At 32.2% G+C, this 27,509-nt stretch overlaps 1 protein-coding gene across 1 annotated transcript in view; it reads right to left on the reverse strand.

The window, feature by feature from the left end:
- The window catches only part of LOC119601984 (calcineurin-binding protein cabin-1-like), a 446,878-nt gene that overhangs the window by 257,673 nt on the left and 161,696 nt on the right, over positions 1–27,509 (reverse strand). The window lies entirely within an intron of this gene.

Here is a 27,509-nt window from a genome sequence, read left to right on the forward strand (position 1 = left end):
AGCATTTATCTTCAATATTCCCTTGTTCCGATACATTTAAGCAATTTATGGATGAAAAACTAATTTTCTGAAAGAGGCTTTATATGGGGGCTAGGGGCAAATATGGACCAAGCCCGATAAAATTTTGTGAATATATTTATATTGACATAATATTTTATTGTGCTGAATTTCATCGCGATATTTGTGTTTATAAGCTAATTTGGGACATTCAAGTAATTTTCTGAAGGGGACTTTGTATGGGAGCTAGGGTCAAATGTGGCCCGATCTTTATGAAATTTGGCAGGGTCATCAAGACTTCTGTAAAACTTAGTTGTGCCGTATTTTACCGATATATCTGTATATTTAACATAATTATGAGCTCAGAAGCCCTTTTCGGGGGGTTCTGTTCTATGGGGGCTAGGTGAAATAATGGACGGATTTTAACCATTTTCAATAGGCTTCGTCCAAATAAAACGTGCGTGCCAAATTTCATCCAATTATCTTGAAAATTGCGACCTGTACCTTGCGCACAAGGTTTACATGGACAGCCAGCCAGACGGACGGACGGACGGACGGACATAGCTTAATCGACTCAGAAAACGATGGTGGGTCTAGGACGAATATTTTTGTATGTTACAAACATCAGCACAAATCCAATATACCCTCCCCACTAAAGTGGTGTAGGGTATAAATAGTATATATGAGAAACGACATCAGATAAAGTTCTTAAATGTTACCCAAGCAAAATTAACATCTACGCAAATGCTTGAAGGAAAAATGGGTGGACTATTAATAGTGGGCGTGGCACCTTCCATATGTTTTAAATGTGTAAAATTAGTATATCTATGAAACTAGAGCTCTAAAATTTTGCAAAAGTACAAAAGTACGTCAGAAATGAAAAAATAATTAAATCTGAGTAACAATAACAATTAGAGTTCTTAAGTATTGTACTGTATACTATCAGTACTACATAGGTGTACCGCCAATAGTGGGAGTGGCACCATATGTATTAAATACTAAAATTCGTATATCATAGACACTATAACAGCTAAAGTTTAAACTTAACACGAAAACGGTACTATTTGTTATAAAAATCGGCGAACTACCAGTTGTAAGCATCACCCAGATGAAGTCAATACTCAAATTCATATATCTGGGAAATTATAACACTTGCAATTTTTTTGCATACTTCTTTACAACAATGTTACGAAATTTTCAAAAAATATTGCAGATTTAAGACAATAGTATCACTTAATATAAACATTATTATAATAATTTTAGTAAAAATAACGAATAAAAGCATTTAAGAAATTGCTTTCGGTGCGGGAAGTTTTTTCATCAAATTGGCTTAAAAAGTAGGTTTTTATTATCAGGACAGTATTGGCAAATAGTTATAACACTAATATATTTACTAAAAGTAACAACAAATAGTAAAAAAATATTTGTAGTACAACAGTTATTTGAGAGCAAGAAACAATTGCAATACAGCTTTCAACTTAAAACCATAAGCAACTAGTATGCAAAAGCATACAATATTAGTTTCACTCATTCTCTCATTTATATTAGATGTCTATTATTAGATGTCATGATGTACTTGTTTAACAAATACTATGTGGTGTACTACTTCCCGTCTTTCTTCAGTACTATGGTATTTATACCCTACACCACTATTGTTTATGACGGCATTCGTTATTTTCCTATTTATGTTTTTACTAGCTATACCCATTGTGCTTTGCTACCCTAAAAGCAATATAAATAAAATTCTCTTTAACTTTCATATTCACCTCTCATGGAAAAGTATCACGACCATTATTTATGGTTCGTACATTCATTTTCTTAAATATTTGGAAAAATATAAAATTTTAGTGTTCTATCTTTTATAGATTCCCTGATATACGAATTTTAGTTTTAATTTATATGGGAGGTGCAACGCCCATTATTGCTAGTTCAAAAATTTGTTTTCCAAATTCTCATAAAGGAATTCTAGCTGCAATGTATTTAATTTATATGGGAAGTGCCACGCCCCCTATTTGTAGTCCTCCTATTTTTACCCAAAATGTTCACATGGATGAAAAGTTGTTCGTGCAAAATTTGAGGATTCTAGCTCCAATAACGTCCCACATAAATATATTACAATTTTTTGTATTTAATTCATATGAGAGATGCCACGCCCCCTGTTACTAATTCGCCAATATATTACCTAAATGTTCACATGGATGACAAAGTTGTTTTAAGAATTCTAGATCTAAGCGTTTTCTAGATATTAACATTTTTGTATTTAATTCATATGGGAGGTGTTACGCCCCCCATTTATAGTCCTCCCATTTTTTCCTTTAAATTGTTTATATGGATTTCAATGTTGCCCGTACAAACTTTTAGAATTATAGCTCTCATACTTTCTCAGATATACGATCCAAAATGTAGGAAATTAAATTCTCTATAGAAATTATAATAACATTAATATCCGTCTGACGCATATTAAGGAAGATATTCGGCAAAAACTAATTTGTGTAACCTTTGACATCCAATATCTCGCTTAGCGCACAATATATTTTCGGCGACTTTAAATTCCTTACTAATTATGATAAGGGGAAGCTATGTGCAAATTTTCATTTACCTATTTGAAATTCCCCAGATCATTTTTTTGCTTAATTTTCCTGAGGTATATTTTTTTTGACAATATTGATGCTACAATTTGAAAATACAAACCGGCTTACCGGCTTTTTCTGTATTTAAAAAATGTCAACCGGTTTTTTTCAAATGACAACTATTTAAAAAACGTTTTTTGGAAAATGTTGAATAACCGATCACCCTAATACATACATACGTGTGTATTGCGGTAAAATGTATATACTTAAGCTGGCCATACACGTTGGATTTGTGTGTGCGATTTGCTGAATGCCATTTTTCCACAGCCGTCGAACATATCAAATTAAAATGAAATTAATAAATAGGTGTGCTCGTTCAATTCTGCAGTATAAAATTTATTATTATAACAAAAATTTAATTTTTGAGATGTTAATTTTTTCACAAATTGTAGTTTTATTATAAAACAAACTTCCAAAATATTTGAAGGAATTTGTATTTTATGTCAGAAAGTAAAATATTAATTTTTAAAAATACTTTTTTATTGTATTAATTGTGGAAAAGAAATTTATTGACAAACTTATTGTAAAATGTGCTGGCACAAGCCCACAGACACATCAAACTTTTGCAAGTAATTAAAAATTTAAAATTTTTTCGATTTGTGCTCCCACAGCCCATACACATCAAACAAATCAATCCTACGTGTATGGCTACTTTTACGTAGGTATATTTGAAAGAAAGATTATTTTATATTTATCTAAAACCTATTTTTTTATTTTTTCTTAATTTCTCAAAATTATAAATTGATAATTTTTTTTAATTGATGATGAGTTGAAAAATATATTATATGTATGTATGTTGAAAACATTAAAAAATAAGTAAGGAAATATAGGCGGGATTGGCCGACCATGATATACACTTCTTTAGTAATGTATATATGTTAAATTTTAACTTAGTTCCAAAAAATAATAAAGGCAATAGAAAATTGTCAAAACTCAAAACTAATGGCCCATAATCATAGTCAAACACTAGGTAGGTAAATAGGTAGGTTGATAGAAGGATGAAACCTAGGCCACTATCGGGCCTGTTGTGCGCTCCTTATCATGAAGAAAGGAAACTGAATGATTTATTTTTCAGTGTTCAGAAACTCAGTTTCCTGAACGTAATTCCTAAGAATCTTCCAATCAGTGTTAGTCAGAAATGTTATTTCCGGAATAACATCACTTCCAAGATACTTGGATCTAACTTCGACGAATGCCTGGCAGTGGCAAAGAAAGTGCTCCAGAGTTTTACTGCCTCTCCACATGCTCTACATTCGTCTGAATCCGCATGTCCAATTTTGCATAGATGTGCTCGTAATCCTGTGTGTCCACTCAGAATACGTACCATCATACTAACTTCAGACTTGCTCATTTTGAAGAGATTTTTTCTCTTGCTCTCATCAGGGTCACCCCATAGGATCTTCGGATCTGTTTCATTATTCCAAGAGGCCTTATGGGATTCTCTCACCCAAATTTTTAGTTCAGCTTTTGTTGCGTCGAACGGTTTTGCGTTTGTCAGGTTAACTGCTTCGAGCTCCCTACCCTTTAAAGCTAGTACATTCGCCCTTTCGTTACCGACTACTCCCGAGTGGGCTGGTACCCATATGATGCGAACCTTACATCTGAACCTTACCTCTGGCAGTTAAAGCTTTCTTACAATCCAATACGGTCTTAGATTAAGTTCTATCATCTGATATCGCTCTAATTGCCTTCTGGCTGTCGGTAAATATATTAAGCGCTGTGGGCGCCATATTCATTCTAATACAATTTACGCATTCCGTTATTGCTCGCACTTCTGCCTGGAAGCTTGAGTTATGATTTGGTAAGGGGTGGTATATTTCTGTTTCTGGGTCTTCAATATAGAACCCCAGCCCCACTTTGCCCCCAATTTAGAGCCATCCGTGTAAAAACGGATTCCTACTGGTATTTGCTCTAATGTTCCGCTTGACCAAGACATTCTATATGGGATCAGCGTTTCAAAGTTTCCGACATATTCTGTGTCTGGTATACGATCAGGCACGCTTTTGATCAGTTCGCCTAAAGTAAAGAGCCGTTCGGCTGTAAGCGCCGCCTCATATCTTATATATGTTTCAATGGGTAGAATATCTAGCAACGTTTCCAGAGCCTTGGTTGAAGTAGTACACATGACACGACTTATACCCAAGTCGTACGCTGAACTCCCTGTAGTAGTTTGATATTGCACTTTTTGTCTAAAGCAGCCCACAAGATTATTGAAGCATAAGCTAGAATTGGTCTAATTACACTTTTACAAAGCCAATTTGTCATAGTAGGACTAAGTCCCTATTTCATGCCTACGGTTCTCCTACATATCGCCCAGCACCGATGTGCCTTGCTGATCCTATCCTCTATGTTGTGTCTCCATTTTAATTTCCGGTCGAGGATTACACCTAAGTACTTAACTTTGTCTGTCACTGGTATCTTCTCGCCCAGGAAGCAAGGTTCAGTATACGTAGAAATTTTTGTCTTTCTTGTGAAAAGACAGATTTCCGTTTTTGCCGGGTTAACATTGAGGCCTCTCGGTTGAGCCCAGCTAAAGGCCGTATTCAGAGCCTCCTCAGCTCTTCTACACAAGTAATTTGGATTATTCCCTTTAAAGGTATTACGACATCGTCTGAATAGTAGGCTATTAATGTAGTAACCCAGAGTAAAGGTGACAATATGCCACCCTGTGTTATACCGCGAAATACCTTTTTCCTGATAGTTATATCGTACATCTCGAAGCTTATCCAACTGTTCCTTAGCATGTGGTTGATCCAGTTACGGGGCACCCGGTCAACATAAAACTGGTCTAGGTATTGGATATGAGTATAAATGTGCACGTTATTGAAGACGCCTTCGATGTCAATGCATACCGCCAACGTATATAGTTTCCTATCAAAGGATGCACCTATGTAGTGGACAACTTCGTTTAAAGCGGTTTCCACGGATCGTCCTTTTACATAAGCATGCTGCTTATAATTAAGGTCTTTGTCTGGAATACTGCTTTTAACCATACTATCGAGTATCCGTTCCAAGGTTTTAAGTAGAAAGGACGTAAGACTTATCGGTCGATAGGACTTAGGTGTCGCCTAGCTAGGTTTTCCTGGTTTGGGTATAAATATTACCCTTGCATCCTGCCATTTAATGTGGGTATATGTGAATTTCAAGCATGCAGTGAATATCTGAGACTGATGTACGGAAACCAGTCCCGCCTCCATCTGTAAGAGAGCCGGGAAAATGCAATCCGGCTTTATAGGGAGCGAAGCTCTTGATTGCCCCTTTAACCATATCAGATGTAATTACAATTTCCATGTTAGCCTCCCCTTCCTCCAATATTGGTTCATCTATGTTATTCGATATACCGGGTGGGAAATGAGAGTCCATTAGGATTTCATTGCCTTCTCCACATCCACCTGCCCATGTCATCGATCATAGATTCCGGCTGAACATGAGTTTTGGATAGGAACTTTGTTATCTTCGATACGTCATTTACGCTATCTACCTGTTCACAGAAATGTTTCCAGGAGTCTCGTTTGGCTTTTCGAACTATTTTTTTATATTCACCAAGTTTATTACGATACTCATCCCTGTATACTGCGGTCTTTTTACGCCGTGCCCGGTTAAAAAGTTTGCGAAGAGTCTTCCCAAGGTTCCGCATCTCTCCGGTTACCCAGGGTTTCTCCTGGGCAAATCTCCGCTCCCGCTGAGCTGTCCTCGAACGATTCAACCAGGACATTTGTGAACGTTTCTACTTTGGCTTCTGTATCCTCCTTATTTCGACATTGAAAATTGTCCCGACCTAAACGGTTCTTTAGTAAGGTCCCGAACATTGTCTAATTAGTTTTAGATTTTATCGTCTTTGGTGGTGGTCTTAGTATTTTGAATCTTATGTACCGATTGGTGTTTGTACTACCGCAAGCCACATGGTGAAATTTGCATCACAACCTATTACAATTTTCTTATTTTTTCCTTGTGCCTCTTCAACCAGTTTCATCAGATCCGACGTTGGTGGTAGTGTCGGAGAATCGAAGGGCAGGTAAACGGAAGCGAGATATATGTTGCCACTACCTTGCTTCAGTACGGTTGCATCGGATGTGGATAATCCTGTTGAGAGGAGGAAACATAAGTTCTTGTTGCGAATCGTCCAAGGTTCGTGGATTAAAGCTATATGTATTTTACGTGTGTTAATTTTAGCCATCAGAACCTTGGTAGCCGTCTCGCTCCGATGGAGGTTTATTTGGATAACCTCAATCATGGTCGTCCATTAAACTGTCTTCCAGCGAGTTGGTTTCACCTCCTCGCTCTTTGGATTTGACTCCTCCGGGTAGTAAGAAGTGGCTATTGATGCAGTGGGTACTATTGATGGCATTGCGGCGTCCTTTTCTGGTATGGAATATGAGCCTGTTTGATCGACACCTTCCCAATTTCCTCGATTTTAGGATTTGCCTCCTCAACATTACCAGTACTTGCTAATGATGCTTTGGGTACCGTCTTAGGTATTTTAGAGTCCTTGTCGGGGCCGGTTTTGACAGTCCTTTCAGTCGGCGCCTTCCCAATTTTGGAAAGGGCAGCTGCACTTTCTTCTGGCGAGTTAGTGGTAACTTCCTCGATTTTAGGATTTGATTCCTTAACCTTATCAGTAGTGGCTACCGATGCTGTATTCTTAGGGTTTTTAGTGTCCTTTTCAGGGCTTGTTGTAACAGCCGTTCCAATCGGCACCTTCCCAATTTTGAATATGACAGCTTTAGAAGCGAAGTAAGCCCTACCTTTATTCTTGGCAAGACTAGCCATGAAATTCTTGTCGATACCTATTACAAATAGAGTTTCCTCAGGTTCTTCTTTCCTGTAAAAGACATGCCATTTTTCCACAGCCAGCTCAGCATTTTGACCTCCAAGAATTTCCAGTATACGTTCATTAGCCAAATTACTGTCCCATCCTTTTATGTAGACAGACTTTAAGAGCACTGGAAGTTCACTCTTCTTTGACAGTCCCAGCTTAGCGCCGTCCCAGGGAGGAGAAATACTTTCCACCAAGTTCTTTAGGTTGCTAACACATTGCTGAGATGCCAACCTCATCAACATCACGCCCATGCTGAACTCACAGCTCACGCTCTCTATTGGTTGTTTGCTCTTTGAAGCGATTGCGTGGTCCACTATCTTATTGTTCACCAGATCTTCTACCTTACTCTGCTGGTCTATTGGAATTTTGCCTGTCGGATTACCGGCATCGTAAACTGCATAGTAGAGATCGTCCCGGTGTCTTCTTCTGGCAACTTTGGCGTAAGATGGCGGCTCTTTTCCTTTTTCACCGTCTAGCTTCTCCTTCCTCGTTTTTCGGGGCTTCTTTTGAGATACTCTTACCTTCAAGGTTGGTTTCACCGACGTGTTCTTCTTCGAAATATCTCGCTTGTCGTTGTCAACCTTACTCGCAGGATTCTGACTTGAGGTTCCTTTGAGTGAAGTGTGGCTGTGCTTCGACTGCGTATTAGAAGACGGGGAGCTCTTTTTCTTCTTAGGTTTATTCTCAGTTGTCAACTCTTCGGGAGACCTGATCCTCTTTGCCTCAGATCTTGTGAGAGAGTCCGATTTTTCCTTAGGAGTGTCGTGGGATTGACTAACTATGATATCCTGAAGCATCTTTTTCAATTTCCTCCTCTGTGCTCCAGATAGTCTTTTCTTAGTAATAGGTAGTTTGGCTATGCTATCACTTACCTCTTTCACCATTTGCTCTACTTCATCCTTCTTGGGATTTGCTATAATAGTGTTGTTATTATCATCTGAGGATTCATAGTCGGAACCCTCACCTATGTTTAAAGGTTGAGGTAGCTTAGAGCTCTCTCCGAGTACATTCTTCTCTTTCACCCCTATATTTTTGCTAATGGCATGCTGCACACTGACGCATTGTCCGCCACGAAGGCCAAGGCAGCCACCGTAGTAGTATTTTGCTCAAGTTTGCAGGATGACGACGACACGTGACTCGCGAGTGGATCAACACTTGCGGGTTATTTAGGCCCTGCACCGTAACTATTTTCTTTTTATTTTCCATGTGGTTTTTTTTATTTTTTTGGTTCACGGGGAATATAATATTCCCAGGTGGTGGACAATCTGCCCTTGAGTGAACCTAAAGCTGGGGGAGGACAGATGGTCCACCACCACCCACTATCCGCCACCCGGGGACGCGCTCGGTAGGAAAAACGGGAAACGTCCTTTAGTCAAGGATATCTCAAAAAACGTCCTTCCATTTTCTTTATTCCTTCATATAAGATTGCTTATAGTGTACTCTACAATATATACAAAATTTGGAATGGGACAGTGAGGGGATCTCAAGTAAACCAACTTTTAGAAAAATAATCCTCATAATTTCCATACAAATTTAAAAATTTATTTTTTTGTTTTTTGTTGATGACACAAAAATAAATTTTAAAATTTGAAACAAAAATTAAATTTTTTGAAATTTGTATGGAAATGATATGGATTATTTTATTAAAGTTGATTTACTTGAGATCCCCTCATTGTCCCATTCTGAATTTTTTATATATTGTTGAGTACACTATAACCAATCTTATGTGAAGAAATAATGAAAATGGAAGGTACCTTTTTTTATATATCCTTGACTAAAGAACGTTATTTGATATCATTATCCTTAAGTTAAAACTATAATATTTTACGTAAAATATTGTCAAACTACAAGACATAGGCTTAATTGGGGCTTAAACGATTAATCGGATAAATAGTTTAGAAAATATACGATGTGAAATTTAATGCTTGTTGAAAAAAATCTTAAAAAATGTGAACTTTGAACCTTGATAAAATCTAAACCGTAATGAATTTGGAAACTTTGGAAAGCTTTAAACTTCGTAATTTATACAAAGAATGTGTGTACGAAGTTTCATCAAAATCAAATTTTTGTATTATTTTATAATACATTAAGGAATGTTTTCTATGCTATAAAACAGTACAAATTATCAAGGAAGGGAATGTAGTCTGATCATATTATATAATCCTATCCTATATATATATATATATATATATATATATATATAAAACAGACTGTTAGTTTGTTTGTATGTTTGTTACTCTTTCACGGCAAAACCATTGAACTGATTTACATGAAATTTGAACCGCTAACAGGTTTAACCCCAAAAGGAACAATAGGCTATATAATATCTTGATCGGATGCCACGCCCTTTTTTACGCCCACTTTTTGTGAAACTATTATTACACCAATTTTGCAATCACAATATGCAAAAACTACTAAACCGATTAACCTGAAATTTTGCATACCGATGCCACGCCCTTTATACGCCCACTTTTTATAAAACTACCTTTACCTATAATTATATGAAAGAGAAAGTCTGTTTGTTACGCTTTCACGGACAAACTACTGAACCGATTTACATGAAATTTAGAACACTAATAGTTCTATTCTAAAGTAGAACAATAGGCTAAATAAAATAATGATTTGACGTCACGCTTCTTCTTATGCTCACTTTTTTCTAAATATGTAATTGTTATACAAAATTTTAATTCGAGACTTACAGAAAACTACTGAACCGATAGGTCTGATCTCAGGATGAGGATCGGATGCCACACCTCTTTTTACACCAACTTTTTGTAAAACAATCATTAAACCAAATTTACGTTCAGGCATAAAAAAAACTACTGATCCGATTTTCATGATCATGGAATGAACAGTACGACACATTACATCTTCAAAACCTATAATATATAATAATAAATATATATGAAACTCTTTTTTATTCTTTCACTACATAACTAATAAACTTATTTACATAAAATTTGGCGTTTAATAGGTCTAACCTCAGAAGTTAACAAGTTAGAGTGCTATATTCGGCTATGCCGAATTTTAAATACCCTCCAACAGCAAGCTACTTTTTATTAAAACTCATTTAACATCTAATTTTTAGATAACTTGACTTCATATAGGAGCTACGACCAATTACGGGCCTCTCCAGAAAAATTTCGTAGAGTACTTCATATATATGTACACAAAACATATTTGTGTCGAATTTTATCAAGATAGATTTATTTAACAATGAAATATGTGAGTTTAAATGATTTTCGGAAGAGAGCCTTATATAGAAATAGAAAATAGAAATTGAAATAGACTTTATTGAATTAAAGTATTACAATGAAGAATATAAAAGGCATTGACATATTGTCGTCTGCCTATGAAATACATAATAAATGCTAAAATGTGTTTTCAAATATACATTTATACATTTATAAATTTAATACTTTTGATCTTAAATACATATGTAGTTAATAATTAAATTCTGCAAGTAATGATCTTCTATAGTTTAGTGCCATTTCAATAAATTTTTCCAATTGCAAGTATTATCAGTTCCATTCAATAGGTTTATTAAATATTGTTTTTCGAATTGTGTTTTTCCCGTAAACTTAACCCTAAATTCTCTAAGGACTGGACAGTTTCCCAAAAAATGTGTAATATCTTCATCCTCTCCAGTGTTAACTAACTAACAACATATATTGCTACTGCTGTTACCATATGTGTTTTTTCTTAGGGGAAGTACATCCGACCGGACTTTCAGTAGCACTGATATTTCGCTTATTTTTAGATTTTCCTCGATTATATAACGCAGTCCCATAACTGGTTGTAAATATTTATATATACGTGTTTCACTTCTTACCGCATTTTCCTTCATATTAAGATGGGTTTTTAATTTAAGTTGGGAAACAATTGCATGGTTTTTCTTAATACATTCAGTCTTGGTTGGGATCAAACCAAAAGTAATATTAAATTCTCTACCAATGTTATTCATGGGAGCCTTATATGGGAGCTATGACCAATAATGGACTGATCCGGGGAAAAATTGTTAGAATGATTTATACGTATACAAAACATATTCAAGTTGAATTTTATACCGATAGCTTTATTTATCAATGAAACATATGCGTTTAAATGATTTTCGGATCTGGATTCTATATGGGAGCTATGACCAATTATGGTCTTATCTATATAGGCGAAACATATTTGTGTCGAATTTTATCAAGATACCTTTATTTGACAACTAAATATGTGCGTTTAAGTGATTTCCGGAACTGAGCCTTATATGGAAGCTATGACTAATAATGGACCGATTCGAAAAGAAATTTGGTAGAATGAGTTGTATGTACATAAATTTTATCTCGAATTTTATCACAAAAGCTTTATTTGTCAATGAAATATGTGTGTTTAGGTGATTTTTGGAAGTGGACATGGGAGCTATGACCAATTGTGGACCGACTGAGATCTACGTTGGTAGTATGATTTTTATTCATATTATATTTGTATGTACAAAATTTTGTGTTGATATCGATATATTTGAGGGAGTTATTAACGATAAACTTATATCCGGGAATATACACCTTTGTATGGGGCTATGGAAAATATTAGATCAATTGTTATGAGTTTGAACATACTTGATCCCTGGCACAAAAAAATAATGTGTGACAAAACTCATCGAAATATTTTTGGTAGTTTCTGAGAACTTAAGAATTGGGTAAAAAACTTTATTTTTTTCGAGGCAGTCTGAAATTTTTAATCATAACTTTTTACGTCGTGAACCGGTTTTACTGATTTTTAATACCAAACTGGACCGGATAATAAGGAATGTTTTGGGTTTTAACATGAGCGTGTTTTACACAGACAGACAGACGAACGGACGGACATAGCTAAGTCCACTCAGAATTTCATAAGGATCAAAAATATATATACTTTGTTGTCTCAGATGAATATTTCTTGGTGTTACATACGGAATGACAAAGTTATATATACCATCTATCACCACTGATGGTGGTGGAGGGTATAAAAAAACTCTATATGATATTGATTGGATGATACCCACATTTTTATGTTCACTTTTTGAATAACTGCTATAGCACCAAATTTCTAGGCTAAATATAAAAAAACATGAACCGATTTTCAAGAAATTTGGCAACATACAGTGTTTGAGGAAGAGAATGTTAAATACACCAAATCTGAATAAATACACCTATAGCACTAATTTCGTTCCTGTTGTGATCTTTAGGAAATGCAATGACCTTTTTCCGTCCACTTTTTGTTACATTTATAATGCTAAAGAACATGATGTATAATTCTCATAGTATATGAGAATTATTATTTAGCTAAATTTTTAATCAAAAATTTATTTTTATATGAAAACTCTAAAATGTTTGTAGATCCTTAACTAACTTTACGACTAGGTAAAATAAAAATCAGTATTCAATTTAATTTGTTATCAATAATCGATTTTCATCTAAAGCGTTTTCCACCGGAAAACTGTTTTTATTTAAAAACCTGTAATCTGCTGTATATTCTCAGAAAATAATTATTTTAAAACAGAATCTTTATTAGATCTTAAATGAATGTCTACGATGCCACATTTGTATGCAGAATAAAAACTACTGAACAAAAACCGCTTCTAAAATAGGGAAAATAATATATTCATATTACATTTCAGTCATATCTCCCCTTAAAATTTCTATTTATATAACTCTTTAAAAATTACTTTAAATAACTCTCAATTTGAGAAAACAATAAATATCCCTAATCACTCATATTTTCTATACAAATCGAGTTTTATATCAAAAATAAAAAATTTAAATTTATTGTTAATCGAGATAACAATAAAAATCTATGATCAGGTAAATATGCCATCAAAAAATTATCTTGATATAAATTTGGTTTCCATTTTTCAAAAGCAGCTCAAATCTAAAAAACCATGAAGATATGTATTTGACTACTCATTAGAGTGTCCCGAAAGACAACACTTTTGCAAATCTTATATAGGTAGACCTCTCAAACGATGCATAGAAAGCATTGTTTATATAAAATTTGGATAAATTGATCTTTCGATATCTTTTTATACTTTTAGAAAATTATGAACCAAAAATTCTGCACAACTTTTTCTGTATGGAGCGCCGTATTTATTCTAAGATTTTCAAATTAAATAATAATTTTGAATAACTCTAGCACACATTTTCCATTTACCATTTACAAATTCCGCATTTTTTTTAATTAGAGGAAGACGTGGATATTTTAATAAGTATAATTATTTGGGTATCTGCTTTGTATATCTAACGACATTTGACCTTTATTTCTTCGGATTTAATAAGTGGTGTCTAAATTCAGTCAAAACTTTAGTGTGGATGTATAAAAGCTAATGAATAAAAATAATATGTTTAAACATACTTTTGTATAAATGGATGTATTTTTGAGAAACAATGATGAGACAAAATCGGTGGTTTTACTCTTTAATGAACTATTCAAAATTGTTTGTCAAATTAAAAGTTGTTTTGTTTTCTCTGTCAAGATTCAAGGATTCTTCATATTTTTTAGAACAGAAAAAAACTTAATTTTGTTATTTTTAGGGAATTTGAAATCTTCCAAATTTTTCATAATTTAGTGTAGAATGCACAGTGGGGCAGAATGGAAATTTTTTGGAAATAAATCTGGCATTTCTAAACGGCTGATCCGATCGGGATAAAATTTGGCGTGAGCGTAGCCAAGGAGTATTCGAGTTTAAGTTTTGAAGATGAACCCTGCAGATGCCCCAGGGACGGCGCTGTGGCGGCTCAAAGTAGGGTACCTACGACATGTAAAATTTTTAAACTCGTGCCATTTTTTTGTTTTTCACCCAAATACAAAGATTTTTATATTTTGTGAAAGCGCTCGACGAGATCTTGAAAAAACATGCTTGGACATACTACTTATCTCTTATAATATCCGAGTTATAAGCATTTAAAAATTTAGTGATACAAAATTTACCATACCTTGGTCCGCCTTTTTTTGAATACCAGGCGTAATTTTGGACCAAATGGACTCAATTTTTTCTTGTTAGTTAGACAACAAAATTTCCAATAATATACAAAAAATTTCAGATCAATATCATTTACAGATCCAAAAATATACGTTTTTTAATTAAAAAATTCAAAAAATTTTAGATTTTTGGCCGTTTTTTGCCAAAAATGTGTCTTAAATCTTTTATTAATAAAATAAAATTTTCTTTAAGAACATATAACAATTTTATAGTTTTCTAAAAGGTATCTTTACGCAGAACGCTTTGGCGTAAAAAACTTGTCCTATTTTTTGAAAATGTTGCCACTACGTCCTTCCGAATATGACCTATTTTTTATCAAAACTTCAACTTTGGGCGACATGTTCTAAAATCCCAAAGCTGGGATCAGAAAACTGAAAGCAGTTTTGGAAACCTCAATATGTTTTCTATTTACTCCAAAAGTATTTTCCCAGCCCTGAAAGAAATGTGGACCCTATGGGCAAAAAAGTAAAAAATCCCATTTTTGGGATTTTCATTCCTATTTTTGGGAATTGCGGGATGCCCTTTGACCTTTTCAATTTTTTTTTTGCATTTTCTTATTTGAAATGACAAATTTAACAAGCGTTGAAAATAAAGATTTTGTCATATATTACATATTTGTTTAATTTCTAAAACTATGATTTATATCAAAATTTTAATAGTGTCGCAGATAGCTACAACAATTTAGTCCATATTTATCCCTTAATATCATTTTTTAGTTAGATATGGAAATTCTCGACCCTTTACAAAAAATTTCAAGCCAATATCTCAATTACATTCAAAAATATGTTCATTTAAACCTGTGTCCTTTAATTTCATCTTTTTCATATTTTAGTATTAAGTATGACAGAACATACATTTGGTGTTGAATAAAATATTTGGACAATTTTTTAAAATTATTTTGTTAATTATTTTATTATAATATTGTATATAAAATAAAAAAATTATAATTTTATTATGAGCCACGCACAACAACACCTAAATCACCCCACACAAATTACCTTTCCCGTCCACCGAAATATAAAACACAATTTAATACAATATCATCCGTTAGTATAATAGCTTTTTTTATTTGAACTGTTTATCTTAAACATAATACAATTAATTCTTACAACCTACTTATATAGTTAATTCCTAACACTACTTATTTTCTATAAAATAATCTGTCATATCGGTATACATATCCAGAAGGTAATATAAGTCCTTTAAATCTTCCTTGTTTTGAGATGATAGATTTTCATAACAAGTCCATCTTTTTCGCATAGTTGAAAGAACAGGATCAGAAGATAGAAGTAAACTATTAAAAATATCTTCATTCTGTGATTGCCTGGAGCATTTTCTTGAGCTGAATAGTTGAACATGCTTAAAATCTCGATTCCTCGCTTCCTGGGCTTCTTCTGTTAACTCTCCAAGTGGAAGAATATTCGATTCAATTATTATTTGACCATGACACAATACTTTGTGTACTATTGGTGTTAGTTCCCTCCATGGATACAGAGATACAAGTAATTTAGAAATTTCAGACGTGTATTCCCCAAATCGATTTTCATTAATTTTATGTTTACTATTCAGTGCCATTAAAATAGTTTTAACTCTTCGAAGCAACTCCTTGTCGATTCCAGTTATTTTTGAAGTAGTTTCAAAATCACGAAAAAACCTTCTCGACGTATTACCGTCATTTGTACTACCTCAACTTGAAAGTGGTTTGTCGATGTTTAATCCCATCTGAACTTTAAATTCTTCTTGGATTCTGCTTTTTTCCGCAGCTCTCAGTTCTTTCAATTCTTCATTATTTTTTGTTGATTTAGTAGGATAGTTTGTTTTTTTTTCCTGGATCGCCTTGTATGATTGTAATATATTGTGTCCTTTTTCATGCAGAGCTTTCCTTAATATTTGGTACTTATTTCGACTGAGACCCAGTTCCAACATAAGCGCTATTGCTTCCTCTTCAGTAAAATTTGATTATGATGTTGGAGTTGGTATACTTTCCACAATTCGCTTAAGTCGTTTTGGTGATGCATTAGGAAGAATAGTTGCAATAAAACGGAACACAACTCTTCGTACTTTAATGTAATCGTCATTGTAGATTTATTAAATATGGTACTTAAAATCTGAGAAGTTTACTTATATACCAATTCTTGTCATTTCCGATACAGGTATTCCAAAGTAAAAAATTACGAATTGTCTACCTATTAACATTTAGGACTATATTACTATAACCTGTAATTCAGTCATTGATATTTCTTATTAGTGAATGAATCGAAATTATTATTACCTGTATATTTTTACCTACATGATCATAAACGAAACAGAACGAAATGATCTGTCGAAAAAAATTTAGGTAAAAAATAGTTATAAATTTTTGAAAATTTAAGCATAATAGGACCTTTCAATTATAAGGATAAGCAAACAAATAGAAAATAGGTATATATAAGATTTAAATATGTGCTGTCATACTTAATACTAAAATATGAAAAAGATGAAATTAAAGGATACAGGTTTAAATGAACATATTTTTGAATGTAATTGAGATATTGGCTTGAAATTTTTTGTAAAGGGTCGAGAATTTCCATATCTAACTAAAATCATAGTTTTAGAAATTAAACAAATATGTAATATATGACAAAATCTTTATTTATGAACAAAACTCAATGAAATTTTCAACGCTTGTTAAATTTGTCATTTCAAATAAGAATATGCAAAAAAAAATTGAAAAGGTCGAAGGGCATCCCGCCATTCCCAAAAATAGGAATGAAAATCCCAAAAATGGGATTTTTTACTTTTTTGCCCATAAGGTCCACATTTCTTTCAGGGCTGGGAAAATACTTTTGGAGTAAATAGAAAACATATTGAGGTTTCCAAAACTGCTTTCAGTTTTCTGATCCCAGCTTTGGGATTTTAGAACATGTCGCCCAAAGTTGAAGTTTTGATAAAAAATAGGTCATATTCGGAAGGACGCAGTGGCAACATTTTCAAAAAATAGGACAAGTTTTTTACGCCAAAGCGTTCTGCGTAAAGATACCTTTTAGAAAACTATAAAATTGTTATATGTTCTTAATAAAAATTTTATTTTATTAATAAAAGAGTTAAGACACATTTTTGGCAAAAAAACGCCAAAAATCTAAAATTTTTTGAATTTTTAAATTAAAAAATATATATTTTTGGATCTGTAAACGATATTGATCTGAAATTTTTTGTATATTATTGGAAATTTTGTTGTCTAACTAACAAGAAAAAATTTAGTCCATTTGGTCCAAAATTACGCCCGGTATTCAAAAAAAGGCGGACCAAGGTATGGTAAATTTTGTATCACTAAATTTTTAAATGCCTATAACTCGGATATTATAAGAGATAAGTAGAATGTCCAAGCATGTTTTTTCAAGATCTCGTCGAGCGCTTTCACAAAATATAAAAATCTTTGTATTTGGGTGAAAAACAAAAAAATGGCACGAGTTTAAAAATTTTACATGTCGTAGGTACCCTACTTTGAGCCGCCACAGCGCCGTCCCTGGGGCATCTGCAGGGTTCATCTTCAAAACTTAAATTCGAATACTCCTTGGCTACGCTCACGCCAAATTTTATCCCGATCGGATCAGCCGTTTAGAAATGCCAGATTTATTTCCAAAAAATTTCCATTCTGCCCCACTGTGGAATGTTTCATAATCATCTCAGAGTTTCTTCAATTGCCTGTACTTTTTCAAATAGAAAGAAAATCGCTTGAAATTTTGTACGCTGTACGGGGATTATGCCCCGAAGCCTTTTGTCTCTATACGCCACTGGCACTACAACTCAAAGTACAGTGTGACCGAATTTAAACTGAACAGTTCTTTAAATCAAGTGCACATGGGAAAAATAAAACAAGTAATTTGAAAGTGTTCTTAGATCCCTACCAGTAATTGAGAATGCTGATTTCAGTATAATTTCTCAAAAAAACTTTCCTAAATGTTTCCACAAATTAGTTAAAATTTCCTAATTAAAGCTCATTTTGAATTTTTGTCCAGAAACTGACTTTAAGTATTAAACAAAATGCAGAAAAATATAATAACTATTTTATCGTTATAAGCTAAATTTTGACATCTATTAAAAAAAAGTATAGTCATTACAGACAGAATAATATTATCTTTATTTTGAAAGAAACCTGGGCAACGCCGGGTACGCGCAGCTAGTAAAGAAACTATAAGAATATTTAAACTACAGGCTATTTTAGGTTGAATATCATCGATATATCGGTCAATTACTACAAGACTGTCATAGCTTATAACTTGTTATATGCTATAAAACAATAAAAATTATCAAGGAAGGGAGTGTAGTCTGATCATATTATATCGTACAGAAACTATAAGAATATTTATAGCTATTTTAGGTCGAATATCATCGATATATGGTCAATTACTACAAGACTGTCATCAATTCGCGTTTTTTAACTGAGTACTAAAATTATTCTAAAAATTTAAATTATTTTCGGTGTGAGTGTTTTTTTATGTCCTACGCGTCAAAACTATGTTTAATAATTATTGTTACGCCCGAACGTAGCTCTTGTTCTGCACTCATCATATCACCTCGGTACGCTTGCATCTAGCACATCCTAGCTCGTCGGATATGGATGGATTCTTGGTAACTTGCTGTACACAGTATATAATAAATACAAATGTTTCCACATACAACTTTCCCTACTACTCTTCATCCTTTGTAAATTTTCCTTACAGCCCCACTCCCTAAGTCTCTGTCCGTTTCAGTACTGCTCATATCGGCCGCTATTTAGTCTGGTTTGCTCCCTCAACATACAGGTTATCTCAAAAATAAGTATACCGAAATACTGACAATTAGTTTTATTTAAAAAAGGATGTTATTTTTTCAAAAATCAAAAAAGTAACACATTTATTTATTAAAAACAATTATGATAATTATTATTCACAACTTTTTTCTTCATATTTTGGTTCTTTGAGTTCTCATTTAAGCTGAAGTTAAAAAGGTGCAAAATTTACGTCACAAAAGTAAGTATACAGATAATTTCAATATGTATTTAGCTTAATGATATTAACAAAATTCATGAAAATTTTACCATAATTGTTTTTAATAAATAAATGTGTTACTTTTTTGTTTTTTGAAAAAATAATATATTTTTTTAAATAAAACCAATCGTCAGTATTTGTGTATACTTATATGTATATTTTCAAATTGCAGCATCAATATTGCAAAAAAAAAAAATAATAAATAAAACTACAACTGGCAGTAACAAAACCAAAATAAAACAAGTAAGAGTGCTGTGCCGAATCTTATATACCCTTCACCAAAGTGTATTTAAAAAATATACTTATGGGTATATCATTATTATAGCAATAGCAAAACAAAAGGAACAACAACAACGCTAAACTAAATAAAACACACAAAATAAACAAGACAATGAAACCAATAGACATCCAAACATACGAAACGAAATACATAAACAAAAACCAAATACACAACTCAATGAAACCAACAGACATCCAAACATAGGAAACGATATTCACAAAAACAAAATACACAACGCAATGAAACCAACAGACACCCAAACACACATCTTTTTGCCAATAAGCAGTTTGTTGTTCTTATTTATCAAAACATAGTCTTTTTTTGATGAAATTTTCAGAGGTTGTATCGGATTTTTGCTTATATATCCGTTATTTATGGACAGATTTTGCTGATTTTAAATAGGAAACTTCTCGAAGGCATGTCTGACAGAATTATTGAAGATTTATATCCGAAGATATAAATCAGAAAACTGATTTTAACAGACAGACGGACTGTTCGTAAAAGGGTCGGAAAATTATATTGTTGAAATTACAAACGGAATGACAAACTTATATACCCTTTTTACGAAGGTGAAGGGTACAATTACATTACATCAATAATAGCCATATTAGTTTAATATATTTGAGAAATATATTTAATAATAAATATGTTTGTGTTGGCCTGCAATTATGTCTGCCTGATATCAGAAATTGCAAACACGAGTTGCAATTTTATATAAATACAAACATATGTATATGACTGTAATTTTTAGTAGCAAAGTGATACAAATATTATAAAGTTTTATATTTATTTTATAGTCTTATAGAAGCATTAGCACGCATATTTAAACGCTGGTTGGAAACATTACAAATTACACCAGTGGAAAAGTACAATTGGAAATTTTTGCTAAGGATATCAACAGAACAATCATATCCCATCCATCACGTTCTCCAACAGCACTTAGCACAATATTCGGTTGGGTGATTATGGAAAATGTCAACAGACAACCTGAAAAGTCCATTACAATTGCCAATTGTCAATTGTCCATCTACAAACTGGCCTAGATGAATCAATCAAAGCATCTAACATTCAACTTTCTGGTAATTAAGTTTAATGTTTTTTAATACAAGTTTTTGATATCATTGAAAACATAATAACTTAGAGATTAAACTTTAATAGAACCAAGTTACGAAAAAGCGAATCAACTTTTAAAATCGATGTGTTTTGAATGAAATTTGCACCATTGTACGGTGGTCAATTCCAGCCAAAAAAGATTTCTTTCAATTATTTAATTCTAATAAATTTTTGATGGTAGAATATAGCTAACACTTCAAATCATACAATTTAAATCATATTTTAATTATTGCTTAACCTTGTGACTGTTTATACATATGCAAAGTTGATAATTTTTTACCTGTCGGTTTTTAAATTGATTTTAGACACTTTTACATAAATAAAGGCTATGATTTTTCCATAAAGTTTTTCTTTGTGAGTTAGCACGTGCTTTAAAGTAGTCCTATTAAGTAATCATTCCATGTGTTTATTACGATTTTGTGCAGTTTCATTTTTTGGATAAATTAAGTGAATGTCGCTTATTTTAAAAACTAAAAAAGGTATACAAATCCAAAATTTGAAAGACCTTACAAAAGGAAAAGAGGCTATAAGAGGTTGAGTTAACTTTGTATCTACTACTGTTTCATTTCATTGCTAGACAGATATTTTAAAGCTAGTAATGAGTGTTAAAGTAATTATCTGAAGGGGAACTTATATGGTAGGTAGGGTCAATTATGGACCGATTGTCAGAAAATTTGGTCGAGAGGTTTAGGTTCCTATAAAAATATTTTGTGTCAAATTTCGTTGCTTTACTAGTATTTTTAACCCAATTATCAGCATTTAAGAACCTTACACGAGGACTAGGGTCAAATATGATGCGATGTCCGCCATACTATTCCGTAAAATTTATGGGTGCATAAAACAGACTTGTGCTAAATTTCATGGAAATTGCTTCATATTTAACGTATTTATGAGTATTTAAAGAATTTTCTGGGGGGTCATTTATATGGGGGCTAGGCGAAATCTTCAACCGATATTGCCCTTAGTCAGTACCAAACAAACCTTACTTATAAGAAATATTTGTGGAAATTTTCAGCTATTAATTTAAAGAAATAAAGAAGTTATAGATTTTTGGCCGGAATTTACCACCGTGCAATGTTAGTGCTATTGACAAACAAGAGCCAATAAAAATATGCACCAATATTTATTGTGTTCTTGTGCGGCAATGATAGAAACCAATAAGCGGCACTTTTTATACTCTACGTCGAAAAGATGGGGTGATATGAATTTAATAGGAATATTTTGATTTAATATTGTTAAATAGGATACACCGATGAAAAATTGTTAACCCAAATATGTGAAAATAACCTCTATAAGCAAAATATTCAACCGAAAACAAGCAAAATGTAATCTATCAAATCTAACAAAGAGACACAGAAAGCGTTTTTGTGTTTTTTTTAATTTTTTTACTACGTTTTTTGTGTGAAATGTATTCAGAATACACAATTCACTAATAAATCATTTTTTATCAAGAAAGTAAAACATAATATAGCATGTAGCAAAGTCACTTATTTTCCAACTGGAACTATCGTGTGACAGCAAATGGAACTATCGTGTACGGCGATTGTTGTCGCAACCTCCAACTGCACCAACTTGCGAGAATAAAATACAAAACTACTGTATTATTGATTTCTTAAAATGTTCCAGTTTTTAGTGCAATTATATGAGAATTAATTTACCCCATACTCTGTTAATTGATTCATCGACGCAATTAAAGGGCAATTGCTTAATTGCGCCCATGAATCAATTAAACAGTGAAATAAAATTGGTATAAAAAGGAAATTCATTATTTTAGGTGCTTCCATTTTGTTGCTTTAATTCATTTGTTAAAAATAATGTAACTTTGGTAGCAAACATAAAAACTGCACTGCAACAGCATTAAGTTAGTAATTCTATATGGGCGTTTTGGTCAATTATGGGCTCATTCTCACTTAATTTAGTAAAACATTTCCTTATTATAATGAATTTTATTAAAAATCGATATTAATATGAAATATATGCGATTAGATGATTTCTCTTATTAGAGCTTGGGTCCAATTGACACACTTCAAGATGGGCGAAGAAACGTAGAATACCCTCCATACTAATAATGGTGGAGGCTTTAACAATTAACTTTATAAATTATAAATTACCAATTCGGTGGACTCAGTTGAGAAAAGAAACATGGACTGAAAGTTTTTTAGTTTTCTACTGTAAAAGTTTGTTTACGTAACAAATTTTTATCGAAATAACACTTAAAGCATTACTTTTTACACTACAGGCTACTTTTTACTTCAAAATTTCAAGTGGGTGAGGAGCCACGCCCACACACAAAATGGATATTAAAAGTCGCATATCTCAGAAACTGCAACAGTTAGATTGCAAAATTTTTTACGGAAAACTTTCACATTCATAAGAATATTTGTGGACAAAATGGCTATAGTAGGCGTGGTACTTTCCATATTAAGAAAATATTAAATCAGTTGTTCAATTCTCAATCGATGTTGTAGCGTTGTATGCGTTGTATGTCAGCAGCTGCTACAATAGTCATAACAATGTTGTTGGTATTTTCTATGCAAAAGCTCTATACAACTTCTTCGACAATTTTTCATATGTTTTTCGAATGTTGTAAGAAAGTTTAGTGTTGCCAATTGTTTATTTCAACATATAAACAAAAAAATCAAACGATTTTAGCATAAAAAACGATAAAGTGGTAACACTGAAATCAAAAACAAACAGCTGTTTACCAAAACAAAAAAACTAAAATTTTATTAAAAACTGTTTATTTATTAGTTTAAAATGTGGAATAAAAAACATTGAAAATTCAAAGAAATTAATTTGGTTTATTTTGCATGTTTAATTAATTTAATATTTTTTGATTTTTTATCTTTTGACATGTGGCCTCCGGTAGGTTAGTGGTTAGTGTTCTAGTCTGGTAGACCGGAGGTGGTGGGTTCGATTCCCACCTGAGGCACTGGTTAAGGAGCGCACAACAGGCCCGATAGAGGCCTAGGTGTATTTCTTCGGATTAGATGTATATACATCCTCCTTTCAAATTAACTAACTAACTATCTTTTGACATTGTTATGTATATTTGTTTTGATTGTTTTGTTTTTTCATTGAGAACATAAACTTATAAATTAAATATAAAAATTCGTTTATCTGGGAAACTAATAGAACTAGATTCTTAAAATTTTGCACAAAGAACTTTAATATTCCTCTGAATATTTTAGGGAAAAGGGCGGACATTCATTAGAGGGTGCTGTTTTTAACCCCCATATGAACTAAATAGAAAAATTCGTATATCTGAGAAACTATTATATCTAGAATCTTCAAATTTTATATGAAGAACTTTGACATTCATATAAACATTTAGAGAAAAATGGTCGGAATTTCAATGGGGTTTTGGCACCTCCCATATGAATTAAAAAGAAAATTTCGTATATCTATGAAACTATAAGATTGTTCACATTTTTCATAGGTTACGTTAAAATCTTAATAAACGTTTGAAAAACTTGCCAAACTTGCAATAATTTGCGTGGTATCTCCCATATGTAAAAAATTATATATCTGGAAAACTATTGTAGTTAGAATCTTCTAAATCGTTAAGTGGGGTTTTTATTTATATTGCTTATTTATTAATTTAAAAAGATAATAAGTTTCTCGCAAAATTAAAATAAACAAGTTAGAGTGTTATATTCGGCTGAGCCGAATCTTAAATACCCTCCACCAGCTACTTTTATATTAAGACTTTTCTAATTGATCAAATATTTGTAGAAATAAGTTATCTCATGTCTTAAATAGAAAAATCCCAAGATTTAAACAGCTTAAATCTATTACAATTCCAAGATTTATTTAGTAATCTGCATGTATGTGAAAGATTTAAGGATTTTCAGAATACATATATATATAATTTTGATAATGCAACTAGTTAAATACGGTTAAAGCGCTTTTAGGGGCAGGACCTAGTATGGGAGATATGACCAAATATATACCGATCGTAAAAAATTCTTTAAGCTCAATTTCTGTACATAAAAGCTACATTTCAGTCACATTTTGTATCTATATCGTAATTTAGTAATAAGTAATGTGTGTTTAAGTGATTTTCTGAAGGGAACCTTGTATGGGACCGACCGCAAGGATGGACCGATCGTGAAAAAATTTTGAAATAACATTTATGTGTACAAAAATAGTATTTATGCCAAATATTTTTTGGGTATCACTATTTGCTATGGCCAATTATGGACCGATCCCAAAAAGCTGTCATAGTAATATTTCTGTATACGTGAGCAATACTTGTACCAAATTTTATCTGGATATCTTAATTTAGTAATGAGATATGTGCGTTTAAGTGATTTTGGGGAGGGGACCTTGTACGGGAGCTGTGACTAATTCTGGACCCATCGGAAAAAAAATTCACAGTAATATTTCTGGGCGATAATTATACCAAATTTTTTATATGGATATCTTAATTTAGTAATGAGTTATGCGCGTTTAAATGATTTTCGGGAGGGGACCTTGTATGGGAGCTATGTCCAATTATGGACCGATCCAGAAAATGTTTCTCTGAATGAATTCTATTGATACAAGATTTTAATCTGTGAAATTTTGTGAAGATATCGACATTATGACGGAAGTTATTAACAAAAACCCCATTTTCCGGGAATATGTACTTTTGTATGGGAGGTATATGAAATTGTAGACCGATTCTGGCAATTTTCAGCAAGAATCAAGCTCTTGTGTAGAAACGAATGAATGGTGATTTTCATGGAATTATCTTGCATAGTTTTCGAGAAAATTACATCAGAATGTGTGAAAATGCTTATTTTTTCGAGATTGTTTTAAATTTTGATTCATAACTTTTACCGGTGTGAACCGATTTTGTTCATTTTCAATACCAAACAACTTAGGAAAATTTTGGGCGAATTTGGTTAAATTCAATTTGCTTCGTTTTATCGTGAGCGTGTTTTACACAGACAGACGGACATAGCTAAATCGACTCAGAATTTGATAAGGACCCAGAATATATATACTTTGTTGGGTCTCTGATGAATATTTCTTGGTGTTATACACGGAATGACAAAGTTATATATACCCTCTATCACTACTGATGGTATAAAAATAATAACAAGTTGCAAAACACATGCAAATCGTCTTACTTGCATTTCATATAAGTCTGAAAATTTATGAGTTTTGAATTTTAAATTGATAAAAAAATAACTTTCGATTACATTTAAATTAAATATTGAATTGAAAATAGCGAGGACCTATTTTTCGAAAAATGTCCAGAAATTAAATTGTAACTTTTGTAACAAAATATTTCAAAAATATATATAATTTAATTATGTATAATTATAATATAATTATGAAGGAATTTATTTATGATCAATGCAGTACAATTTAATTGTCCTATGGTTATTTTATATAGTTTATTATCTTTTTAAATAATTTGGTTCTTAAATTTTTTTTTATAATTATTCATTTTGTGTTGAAAGAATCATTGTAAAGTAGAAATTTGTAACCGCTTATGGCCTATAGGCTAGGTTACTGAATAGTGCCAATAAGTTAAGAAAGTAGGAAAGACTCGTAAAGAAAAATTTACGAGTAGATAGAAAAACAAGTGCCTGTGTTCTGTAACTTTCCCATCGAAGAAAAAACACTGTGAATTGAAACAAAATATAATTTTTCACATACAAGTGTTTCTGTAATTTAAATTAAGATTAAAATTAATATTATTAACTAATTTTTAGTAAATAGGAATTATTTATAATATACAGAAGTTAAGCTGGAAAAGTACGTGGGCATAAACCTAGAATTTTCCAGGGGACAATTTAGTGGGATAATTTTTTAAATATTTTTAATTTAATTTCAATATTTTTGTTTATTTAATCTTTGTTTATAAATTTGTTTGGCAATTTTTCGTTTTATCTTTATGTTTTTGACAGGTATTTTATTGGAAATTTCCAATAAAAACGTAATTCATGTTGCCTCTTTTCACTTAGTTACAGAAACACTTTTTACACTTTTTTTCTATTAACTATTGAGAGAAACGTCCGAAAACCGAACTTTAATACAATAAAAATGGGAAAAGCTATTATTTGGAAAAGATCTGCAGATGTAACCGAGTCCTTAAAATATTTCCTGATATGCATAGTTTCTTTGAACATTTGTAGCTCCAAAGCCCATAATTTTGGCATTTCTTTTAATAGTTATTGGGCCAGTGTCTATTAAAATTTTATTTTTAGGATCCTTAGTCAAAATAATCATTTCGTGTAGGTTTTACCAGGGGGCTTTCTTACTTAATGGCATTATCGATATTTAATTTGTTCATTAAAAGCAAAATTGTTAATTTGGGTACATTAAACTCTATGAAAAATTATTTTTTAAATAATTTGTTATGAAAGTTGTATAAAATTTTTAATTACTTTATCAAATTCCTGGCCATTTTTCGAAAAAGAGGTTAAGTTAATTTTTTTATCAATTTAAAATTCAAAACTCGCATATTACAAAACTTTTTGGTGTTTAGAGACTTATCTGGAATGCAAGTAATACGAGTTGCATATGTTTTGAACACCTTGATATCGACTACCTCTCATAATATTATTTTTTTTAATTTGTTTTGAGATAAACTTATTATCTTTTTAAGTTTATAAATAATATTGAAGTACATCTTCACACTTATACTAATTTTAATAAATAA

This window comes from Lucilia sericata, unplaced genomic scaffold (assembly GCF_015586225.1).
Source record: "Lucilia sericata isolate MDLA Ls3-8-SP2 unplaced genomic scaffold, ASM1558622v1 Contig000203F_arrow, whole genome shotgun sequence".
Classification (NCBI taxonomy): Eukaryota; Metazoa; Arthropoda; class Insecta; order Diptera; family Calliphoridae; genus Lucilia; species Lucilia sericata.